The sequence below is a fragment of the Triturus cristatus genome, chromosome 6 (assembly GCF_964204655.1).
Source record: "Triturus cristatus chromosome 6, aTriCri1.1, whole genome shotgun sequence".
NCBI lineage: Eukaryota > Metazoa > Chordata > Amphibia > Caudata > Salamandridae > Triturus > Triturus cristatus.
The window spans coordinates 1686090737-1686102732 of NC_140589.1; the positions used below are offsets into that span (position 1 = coordinate 1686090737).

Consider the following 11996-nt stretch of genomic DNA (forward strand, 5'->3'; position numbering starts at 1 on the left):
TTTAACCCCTTCGGTGCTCATGACGGAACGGTTCCGTCATGAGCCACGGTTGAGCTGTGCTCATGACGGAACCGTTCCGTCATGACCACGCCCGCGCAGGAATAGATCAGCACAGCAGGGGAATCCGTCCAGCATGGAAGGGGTTAAAGAAACTGCATTGTTATTTACAATGTCAATAGCTTAATCACTCTCAAATGTGAGACCTATTGCATTTACACTCACACACACAAAGCAACCCACACACACAGAGCCACCCACAGAGCCACTCACATAGAGCAACCCACACACAAATAGAGCCACCTACACACACACACACGCAGTAGCCCACTGACCTATTTACATTATGTGCACTTTGTGATCTGCATGGTACATGTTCTTTGCTGCAGGCACATTAACCCTATGTGCTACCTTTCCAGGGGTCAAAACTTCCACTAGACAAAACTCCGATCTCTCTCTAGGAAGAACATTAAACATCAATCATAAGTATACAGTTTTAGAAAAATACACTTAGTGATCCTCCTAGGTAATAAAGGCCACGCAAAAACAACTGAAACATTGTGCACAAGTCTGTTATGAGAGACACTGACAGTTCTTACCTTGTTCAGCTAGTTCAAAGACACTTCATCTGGCCCAGGCCTGTCCACTTGGTGAGTGAGGGAGGGATGCAATCTATCCTGTTGATTTCAGAGGAGTGGCATCCTTGCAATTCAAAAGAGTGTCTTTCAATATCTCTGAGACATACATCTGTGCAAGCAGAACCTGGGGTTGGATATATTGTAATGTTAACCACACAGAGGCCTGTTAGCTGCTGTCATCAGATATGTACTTAGTAGTAAGAAAATGTCAAGGACATTCTCCATAAAACGAGAGTAGTATTATATCTGTGGATGCAATGACAGAAGCACCAAAATACCAATGGGGCGGCACACTATGCTAAGCAAAGATTTTTAGTTTATGTGTTTTAAGCCACGCCCTTAATTACATTGGCCACGCCGCTATGAGAGACGCCCCAGTTTTTTCAGCCCACTTAAACCCCTGGACCTAATGACCACAGCTGCCAACTTTGGGGCTAGTGATTCAGATTCAAGTCATGGCATCGGTTCAACCCATGTGATTTTGGGCAAATCACATCTTCCAATGTCGGCTGATCGTGTGTAATGTAATTAGATGCTCATGTAAATCGATGTGGTGTTTTTGGGCCAAGTTCGCGCTATATCAAACTGTAAACTTGAAAGAAAAGACTAATGAATTCCTTAGTTTGAAAATGCAAGGAAACTGGAAACTAAAATCGATTTTAAAATGTACGACGCATGACAAAACGCTTCTGGTCTCCCCAGCTTCTGTTTCTGACAGGACTAGTGACGAGCGATTTTTTTAAGACTAACTCAGCCTCCTCCACTGTCTTGAATGGAAGGAATTGGGAAATCTGTTTTGTCCTGCAGCATGGCGGCTGCTACTCGTTTACCAAAAGCCCATTTAGCGTTCTAGTTGTTTATTGGAACTGTCTTCAGAGGACGGAAGTCAATGGATTGCCGAATACACTTCCTGGTTGGCAGCTCATGCGTAGAATATAGCCAAGGCAGCTGGTGTGATAGGTAATGAGCAAATACATTTTTCCTGTTTTTTTTCTTCAATAAATCCCCACTTCATTATTCCCAGATTTCTGCATCTACGAGGAAGTAGTCCCTCTGTTTTGGCAGGGCACTGGTTGGCCGTTTCGGTGTGGGGTCTACTGCATAATTATCTGGAGCAGTTGCTTAGCAATGGTGCCATCGGTCTAATACATTCAAGGAAGATGCCGCCCTCCTACCCCGGTTTCGTATTAAAAGCTCGCCTTAGTAGGGGCAGTGGACCCTTGCAAATGTTAGGTTTGGAGGTTGTAAGACGGGGCTTGTTTGGAGGGACAAAGCTCTTCTCCAATGGCTGACCAGCATTTAAGTGGCCAGCCAATGGAGAAGAGGGGAGAAGAGGGGCGGGTTCAAGCCCCTCTTCTGAAAAACATTAAATCTTGCGAGCGAGACTGCGCAAGCGCAGCCTTCGCTAGTCGAGACCTAAAAATGACAAAAGCAAATTGATGCTATGGGAAAACTTCGTCATTGAATGTTCTCTTTCCCTACCTTAGTACTAAAGTTTGGTTATTCACTGGCTGTTTTGAAGGCAATACACGCAGGTTGTTTCATGGTGATAATAGTATTCTGCATATTAATCTCATTCCTCAGGTGTTGTTTATTTATTTGCGAATGTGTTCTAATGGATGTGTGAACTTTACGAACCATTTATTTTAAGCTGATTTTTATGAGAACAAGTCCGTCCCGAGCACAAGACGAATCCTGAGCTTGAATTTGGAAATGTACTTGGAATGAACGACACATGAAGAATTGCAGCCAATAGCAGAAGCTTCTAAAAGACATAACTTGAATTCCAAAAACAGTGGGTCCAATTCATGGAACATTTTTGTGCACAAACGTTCACCTTTTGAAGAGAAGAGGCATTTTGTGCATTTATAACCACAGATGTATCTTACTAACATGGAAAATCCACAATATGAAGAGATTACCAGAAGTCAGAGTTACCGGTGGAAACATTGGTATTCTCAAGGGATGGCATGACACTTTGTCCCCAAAAGGCTTTAGGAAGTATGAGTATAAGGTACTGTTATATTTCATATCTGTACCCTAATATAGGTCCAGGGAACATCGTACACTTTCCCTACATCAGCTCCCGTTATTTCATATGAACGATCCTTATAAGGACATAACTCCAACTAAGGACAGAATGCCTTATAGGGACATCACGCCTTATAAGGACTGCAGCCTTTTATGGACTAAACCTTTCACCTAGTTTAATGCAGAGGGTGGGTTTTTCCCAATCGATATTGCTAAGACGTCATCCTTAGCGTATATGAATAATTGATGAGCACACTCTCCAGGAGGTATACTTCACCTCTCCCATCGACGCACAAGGTTTAATCCCCAACGTCATCCTCACACAATGGGTAACACATGTACATGTACATAGACTGTATAAATACAGCACCTCTTGCTATCAGAAAGCAGGAGGGACCCGAGACTTCACGGCCGACACATTGACCAGAGACGCTGCAGCTCCGGCATGCCATCGCTCCAGCTGACAGTGGTCTGACGAACCCTTGCAGGGTGTCCATCTCAAGTCCAGGACAAAGTCCCACACTCTCACTATTCAGGTATGGGGGTTTGACTAAATCCTAGTGGGATTCTTGGCTCTTAGGCTCTTAGGCTTAGGCTATATAGCACCTACTCACATGCTAGGTACACTTAGGTACATCTAGTTAGGCATCTTAGGAGTACACACTTCATTTTATAAATGCATTTTTGTTTTCATGTATATGTTCATGACTATTGAAAAACGGTAGAACAATACTATTTCTTTTTATTCACTGTACTTCTGGTTCTATATCTCTGCTTCTGTGTTACAGTTGTAACAGTGCACATATTTTACATGAGAAGAACTACTGTACAATAAATTCTTATTGTAAACAGGTTCGACTGTTTCTTCTCTGTATCTCTCTGAGAGCAAAAACAAGCAAGCACGAGTGACTAGGTGAAAAGTAATATATCGTTTCCACGAGTCTGAGGTTATTGTGTTCTGAGGTTGCCAAAAACTAATCTCTCTGATAGCAGGAGATTCTAGTGGCACTGCGAGGTAGCTAATGCAAACCATAGGCTAATATATGTGGCGCGGGTGTACAAAGTCACTCTGCCACCAGACCCACAGTATATGTTATCCGTAAATGTCGTAGGTGCCGGATGACGGGGTACTATTGGGACTATACTACAGTACTGGAATGCTTTTTTTTAAAACCCGCCATTCGCCCGTAGAAAACAATCCCCCTCTTTAAAATTACGACACAGATGGTTCTAACACTGCTGTTTTATGGACTGAACAAACATGAACGCGTATCTGAGAAGCGATAGCTGACTGTGAACGCGTTGTGACGGCTGACTGAAAGAACAATGAGTGAAATCACCTGGGAGGGAACCAAGCATCCAAAGGAGAGAAAATTACAATGAATGCACCAATAAAAAGGCAGCATTTCTGAATGGCACAACAAGGAAGGAATTGCAACCATGGGAGTGCCAAAAGCCCACAACAGTCTTGCAGACAGTGGATGCGCGCTGCCTAGGTTCGACCTAGAAAAACAATGCTGTAATAGGGTTTCAGTCCAGAAAAAGGTCTCATACAGGATTCCGATGACCAGTTCCAGCAAATCATCCAGAGTACGTCCTAGTAGCAGTGCCAGCCTTTGTGAAGATAGCGCCTTGGGTGGAGTACCATTTGGCACCCTTGCTGATGCTAGCGAATTCAATGAAGCAGCAGGGGGTCCCTTTTGAGTTCACTGGTCAGGCTCTAGCTGGATAATATTGTGTCTTTGGAAACAACAATCTATCAGGCAACACTGTCCTTGGCATCTCTCTCACATCATCCTCCTGCCCATCCATTCTGCTCTGCCTCTGACAAATTTTCCTGTACTCGTTTCAATTCATCCCACGTGTCAGTGACTTTTATCAACATAGCAAAAGATCTATCTTCTTCAGATTCACATATGAAAGCTCCAGTGTGCAATACCTTGCTGCTTCCATTTTGGTGACCTGGACATTTAACTACTACAATCTCTTCTGGCAACTGCAATGCCTCCAATAGGTTCTTGACATGGATTCCATTCCATATTGGGATTCCTGCGAAAGTAAGAAAATCATGTTGTGACCATAGCTGCCCAAAATCATTCACAAATAACACAGGGTCGGGCTCAATTAGTGGTTCATCCTTAATATCAGGACAGGGTTGGTGCATAGCACCTAGGCAATCATGGTCATATTCATTACATTTATCATCAATTTTATTTACATGCAGTAATGTGGAAGGGTTTAAATATGTACAACGTGTTAATGTTACATTTTCTGCAGACAAAATACTCTGCTGATAACTGGTCAATCTGTTATGAGTCATGTGTTGGGTTTTAGTTTGTGCCATCAATAGCTCTACAGAGTGTGGGACCATAACAGTTAAAGAGTATCCCATCACTATGTTCTTGCTCTTTTCCAAACTAGTACTTATCGCGGCTACCGCTTTTAGGCAACCAGAAAGACCTTCCGCTACAGGATCAACTGTAGTGTAAAAGTAAGCGATGGGCCTTCAAGCTCCTCCATGCATTTGTGTCAAAACTGAGAGAGCGCACCTATCTCTATCACTTCAAAATAATGTGAACTATTTCATATAATCAGGCATTCCTAGTGCCGGGGCACAACACAATTTCTCTTTCAGTTTCAGGACTGCTTTTGGACATTCGTTGTCCCAAGGAATCGCATTTGACACATCTCGGTGTGTCAACCTCAGTAGAGGTTTTGCCATTAAGGAAAGGTTTGGTATCCACTGCCAGCAGCAGTGAACCATTCCCAAAGACATTCTGACTTCCTTTTGAGTTTGGGATGGATTTATCTGTAAGATGGCTCTCACCCTTTCTGGAGACACCCTTCTAGCTCCCTTCACAATAATGTGTCCCAGATATTGAACTTCTTTTTGACAGTACTGTGGTTCACCTTGGAGTCACTTTGTGTCCATTCTCAGCCAGGTGATTCAAGACTGCAATGGTGTCATGTTTACATGCATCATGTGTCTCGGATGCCACATGCAGGTCATCTATATAATGAACAAGGACAGACTTACAGGGCATCTGTAGGATTTCTGGATTTCTTTGCAGGATCTGATTAATAATGGATGAACTCCTTGTATACCCTTGTGGGGCACTACACCATGTTAATACCTTCTGCTGGAACACAAAGGAAAACATGTACTAGCTTTCTTCATGCAAGGGTACTGAGAAGAAAACTTAGCACAAATCAGTGCCAAGTAAACCTTTCTGCAGTGCATGCTATTTGAAACAATACAGTAGCTGGATTCGGTACCACGGGACAACAGGGGATCACTTGCTCATTCACCTTCCTCAAATCCTGAACTATTCTGTATTTAGCATTGGGCTTCTGTAAGCCCATAATTGAGAAACTACATGGACTCCCAATTATTTCCCTCAAAATACCTTTCTGTATCAAATCCTCTTTCACTGGCTTTCTTCCTGCAATGGACTCTGGAGTCAAATGATATGGTGGCATTCTGGGATGGATAGCATTTGGCTTCACACTGGTTCTACAGCTTTGATAAATCCGATATTCTTTCCTGTGAAATCCCATACTTCTGCATTCACTGTTTCTCTCAACTCTTCAGGTAATGCATCAATGGTCAATAAAGGGAAAATCCTCACTTCAGCTTGCTGTTTAATTCATTTGAAATCGACATCCTCATCATGTGTTTGAAACACAACACCATTCAGTGTGCAATAAATGGAGCAATTTAATTTGCGGAGGAGATCTCTCCCTAACAAATTCACAGGACTGGTGTCGCACACAACAAATTGGTGCTTTACTCTAAACATACCTATTTTTACTGGGTCATTCTCTGATATTGGATTCAGTATCTGCTTATTTGTAACTTCCACTACTTGGATAGTTTCCCCAGAAAGAGGGAGGTTGGGACTTCCACTGTTCTCACAGTAGAACGGGTAGCTCCTGTATCGATGAGAAATGATATGGGGTGGTCATAAACCTCAGCAACTTCATATGGGCCACTTTAGTCTACCTCTAAGACGAAATCTTCCTTCCCTCTCAGACACCATCATTGGGAATTATCAGAACCAGAGCCATCTGTTTGAAACAAAGGGAATTGTTGCAATGAGTTATGGCCTGAATTTTGAAATTAATGTGCAGCATTCTGAAATTGTGGCATTGGATTTTGTAATTGTGGCATTGCGTTTTGAAATGACATGAACAGGACAGGAAATGTGGATGCATCACATAGAACACGTGCACCGTTGCCAGGCAGCATCTCATTATATTATGGTGGATAGGTTCTGGTGGTGATCAAGCAGAAGGGTACTTTTGTTCTCTTACTCAATTTATTTTTCCTACTCTATGATTAGATGATCAATCAATTTACTACAAAGGCATTGATCCTCTAATTAATCTTTCTCCGCTAATAGGAGGGGTGGAAATAGGGGGCTTATTTACAAGCAAAGATGTGCCAGTTTCATTGCGCCGGGCAAAGAAACCCTTGCGTTACCATGAATGCGTTGTTTTTATAATACGGCACACAGTGGTGCAAGGATTGACAGATGCATCAGAAATTCTGACGCATCTGTCAGCGCTAAAGTCACGCATTGCTGGAGTTGTGTCGCAAGCATGACGCAACTCCAGCACTGCTTGAGGGAGGCCTATACTTAATACACTGCGTCACTCCTTACGTCTGCTCCAAGCAGGTGTAAGGTTTTGATGCACTGACGTCCTAGAAGTGGCCCAATGAAATCTTATAGATTTCTCTGCATCACTTCTATGAGGCTTTCCTGCGTGGGAACGCTCACCCTGCATACATTATACCTGACACAGATATAATGTGGCGCAGGGCTTTACAAGGTGGTGGATCAAGATCAGGATTCGCTTGTATGTAATTGTTACCATTTGCCAGGTCACACTTAGCTGATAGATGCTTAATTTGTCCATGCTGTATTGATTTCCAGGTCAATTGAAATGTATTTTAATTACTTGCACATTACGCGCGGTCTCCAACTGCTCTTAAACTGTTTTTACTGCTTTTATTTCTTGCACTTACTGTTTTTTAAAAACTGCTCTGCGACGCCTTTTTCCGGCAATGTACCCACGGAGCCATCACTTTCCGGTCAGCCGCAGCTATGTGCTGATTTTCTGGAAAAAGCTTTTGGACCTACTTCCGGTGGGACCACGGTTAACTCTCTAGTGCTTTAGTGCACATGGCTATAAAGTCGATGCCGGGCCGGACTCGCAGCGGATCAAGATCAAGATTCGCTTGTATGTAATTGTTACCATTTGCCAGGTCACACTTAGCTGCTAGATGCCTATTTGTCCATGCTGTATTGATTTCCAGGCCAATTAAACATTTATTTTAATTACTTGCTGTTAGAAATTGGATTTTTGGTAGGCTAGGCCATGCGCCAAAGCCAGGCAGAAACCACCGCTCTAGTCAGGGTAAGGGAGTTACACTCCTAAAATAACCCCTGCTCACCCCCTTGGTAGCTTGGCACCAGCAGTCAGGCTTATCTTAGAGGCAGTGTGTAAAGCATTTGCACATAACCAACAGTAATACAGTGTAAGCACTACAAAAAGACACCACACCAGTTTAGAAAAATATCCAATATTTTTATATACTTACGACAAGACCAACAAGGATAAAAATCCACAATACAGTACTTAAAAATCTTCAGTTATCAAAATATGCTTGAAAAACAGTTCCTTGATGTCGATCGCTCCGTCCAGTGCTATCACGGCGTTGTGAACAAACAAATCCAAACTGTTCTGGCTGACCGCGTCGTGGGCCAGCTACGGTGTTGGGAAGACCCGCAAACAGTACCTTTTATAAATGCAGGGCGTTGTCGACCTCTCGTTGAGCTTCTGAAAGCACGGCGTCCGCAGGCGCCGGTTCCGGAGGTCGGTGCAGGAGTAGTCGGGCCCTTGAAGTCACACGCATTGCAGATCGAACTCCTCTCTGTTGAAGTCAGGAGCGCTGGAAGGCGTTGGTGCAAAGTGCAGTGGTGTGGCGTGCGGTGCCCTCAGGTCGCTGTGCAAGCAGCAGCTCGGTGGCGGCGTCAGATGACTTAGTCGGTGAGACCAGGGTCGCGGTGTGAAGTGAATGCGATGCTCGTCGCGGTGCTGGCAGGTCACGGTGCAAGCAGCGACGTCGTTGCTGAAGTGCTGTTGGCTGACAAACTGGAGTCGATAGCGCCGGAGTCGGTAGGCCAAGGCTGCGGTGTGGCATGAGAGCGGTGCGTTGTGTAACTTTATGAGCGGTGCTTTCGAAGCACGGTGCAAGCAGCGGCATTGATTTTGGCATGGAGCATTGTCGTCGGGGATACCAAGGCGTCGTCTTGAAGCGGGGCGGTGCGGAGTGTGGTGCCCACAGCTCACAGTGCGAGCAGCGGCTCGGTGGCGGCGTCAACAGGCGTCGTCGGTGAGACCAGAGTCACGGTGCGGCGTTGCGGCGGTGCCCTCTGTGGTGCCTTCAGGACATGGAATCGGCAGCGGCGGTGTAGACGTCGTTGGGTTGCTTTTCTTCTGTTGCAGCACAAAACACACAGTCCCCAGTGCTAAGGGCAGAAGAGCTTGAAGTCTTTGCTGTTCCTGAGACTTCTTGAACAGGGGGCAAGCTCTAACTCAAGCCCTTGGAGAAACTCACAATGTAGATTGCAGAAAGTTCAGTCCAGTCCTTTCACTGCCCAGGACAGAAGTAAAAAACACAACAAATTGCCAGTACTGATAATTCTTCAAAGTATTATTTTTCTGACGCCTAGAACAAATTCTAAGGCAACTACCAGCATTCTTTAGCTTAATTTGAATTTATTTAATAATTTCTACATTTCGGGGGTCCAAATTATTTCATTCTTAGATACCACACAAATTGAATAGCACATATTGTGAATCAAACAACCATATTCAAGAACCAAAAAAACGCTCTCTGTCTCCAAATTATTTTCTACACTCAAACCACATTTATTACCCATACTAAACAACATCCACACTTCAACAATACATCACAGACCCTGACTTAGCTGATTATTTAAGTATAAGAACGTCAGAGGTCAAAACCAGACATCACCTATTCAAAGCAATAATCCTTCATAGTGCACAAAAACAAATGTCACATCTTTTTCATTTCATGAATCCCAATCATAGTGCACAAGAACAGCTGTACAAATTCGCCCTAAGATTGTCTGGACAACACTATACAAGGTTGACGCGTTTCGAGTCCACCTTTTTAAAAAGGACTCTCCTCAGGACCAAAGTGACTGTGAAAAAAACATAAACAACAACCTCTTATTAGCTTACACTTCATACTCTTTATTCACCAGAAGCCTCCTGTAAAAAACACACTAGCTGTGCCTGTCAGCTTACCTCTAAGAGCAGGACACAATCACTCGAAATTAACTGGCACGTAGACAAGCGGTACCACTGTCTGTAAGATCCAAAAACATAATAATGAATAAAAAAGTTTTTTGATGCCACTAAAATCGTGTCTAAACAATACTCAAGTGTAGATACTTGATAAACTCACTTGTAAGTCAGAAGTATGTGTTTGGTATAAAGATCCAGTTTCTAACTGTGCCAATATCCACCAAGCAGCTTTTCAGCTGTCATCTAACGGGACGCGAGGTCGGCGTCTGTTCTGTCGACACTCGATATGTTATTTTGCAAAGCATGCGAGGCCCAGGACACGGTCCCTCGCTGGTTCTACAAAACAAAAAAACAAACGCTCCTTTTGAGCAACACTCAATCCATTTTAGAGTTTGGACGCTATTAAATTTACAAACTGTGCTAAGCAAAACGCTTAGCTATTTAATAGAACGCCACTCGTCCAGACAGTCCTTAATCTTGTTCGTTCTACGGGTGTGGAACTCCGTTGTAAACATCAACGAAGGACCTCTTTTAATGGAGACTCGCCCACAGTGTCTTGAGAATTGGTGTTTCTGGGAGTTGTAGTCTGCTTTTCACGTTTCAATTTAATTAAAAGCTTTATTAGCCCACACAATCTTTAGGCAAAGGATATATCTTTGAGTAATCATTATTAAACAAAAATTCGAAATAGTTAAAATTACAAATGGTGGCACAACGCTTGTCCAAGCCATCTAAGGCCTTCTATACGAAGTAAAAACTTCGAAGTTGTTCATTGCTGTTTTACTGCCATCCTCCCGAGCAAACGTGAGCCCGGTCACGTATCCCAGTTTATATAATTCTGAGAGTTCATTCAGCCCATTCCATGTAGTGTTGAATTTCAAAATGAGCTTTGCCTCCCGCTGATTAAGTCTTTGGTTAAAGTCCCCTCCTCGGGTGTCTGGTTCAATTTTCGCAATCACGGTCCATTTTAAGTCTCTCTCAGTGTGGCCTTTAAGCTTCCAATGATTGACAAGTGGTGCATTTTCCACATTTCGTTTGATTCTTGGCTTATGTTGGGTGATTCTCTGGCGGATTTCCTGATTTGTTTTTCCCACATATAATTTGGGACAAGGGCATAAAGCCCCATATACCACAAACTTTGATTTACAATTGGTGAACGTCTCATGTTTCCAGTGAACTCCATTATGTGAGAACAGAGACCCTTCTATTATTTGCTCACAACACGTACAGGATCCACATTTATGATGTCCCAATACTGGTCCCAATCCTACATAGTTTCTAAGTGATGGTGTATTCACTTTTGGTAGCATCGCTCGAACCACATGATTTGCGATGTTTTTTTCTTTTTTGAAAGAAAATAGGGGACCTTCCGTAAATGATTGATTCTGTGTTGAGAGGTCTGGGCGGAGGGGCGCTCTGTGTGCTGGGATCACACTAAGCTGTGTGGACTGTGCAGAGTGTGGCTCTTAGTGCTGCATGGTGTTGTGTGTGTCAGAGCTGTTGTGCTGAGTAGCATCGCAGATTTGATCACACTCTTTTGGGAGGTCTATTCGAAGGGGTGCTTTGAGTGCTGCAAACACACTGCTGTGTGGTCTTGGTAGATGGTGGATCTGAGTGCTGCATGGTTGTTGTGTTTAAGAGCTGTTTTGCAACATGAAGCCTTTTCTGGATTCACATGCTGTGCATTTTTCCGCCATCTAGTGGTTAGGTCCGGAATTGTCTGTTCGATGCATATGAGCTATAGATCATATGCTTTAGCATAGATCGCCATCTAGTGCTGGGTCCGGATGTTTGCACTTTGTTTTCCTTCAAGGAAGTCTTTGCGGTCAGGTGTCTCCTCCTTTGGTGATGGTGCACATGGGCATCGACTCCATCCCCAGATTGTTTGTGCCCACCATCGGGTTCGGCTGTGTATTGCTGCGCTCCTAGTTCAGTATCGTTTTCGAACCCCCTCGACGGTGCAATCCTCTGCCCTCAATGGTATTGGCT

At 43.7% G+C, this 11996-nt stretch overlaps 1 long non-coding RNA gene across 1 annotated transcript; it reads right to left on the bottom strand.

The window, feature by feature from the left end:
* Positions 1-4288: 4288 nt before the first annotated feature.
* Positions 4289-10475, bottom strand: LOC146821836 (uncharacterized). The gene is made up of 3 exons (XR_014963201.1): positions 10168-10475; positions 10008-10068; positions 4289-4715 (listed from the first exon to the last, which is right to left on the bottom strand). It is a non-coding gene; the product is annotated as an uncharacterized LOC146821836 (long non-coding RNA).
* Positions 10476-11996: the final 1521 nt, after the last annotated feature.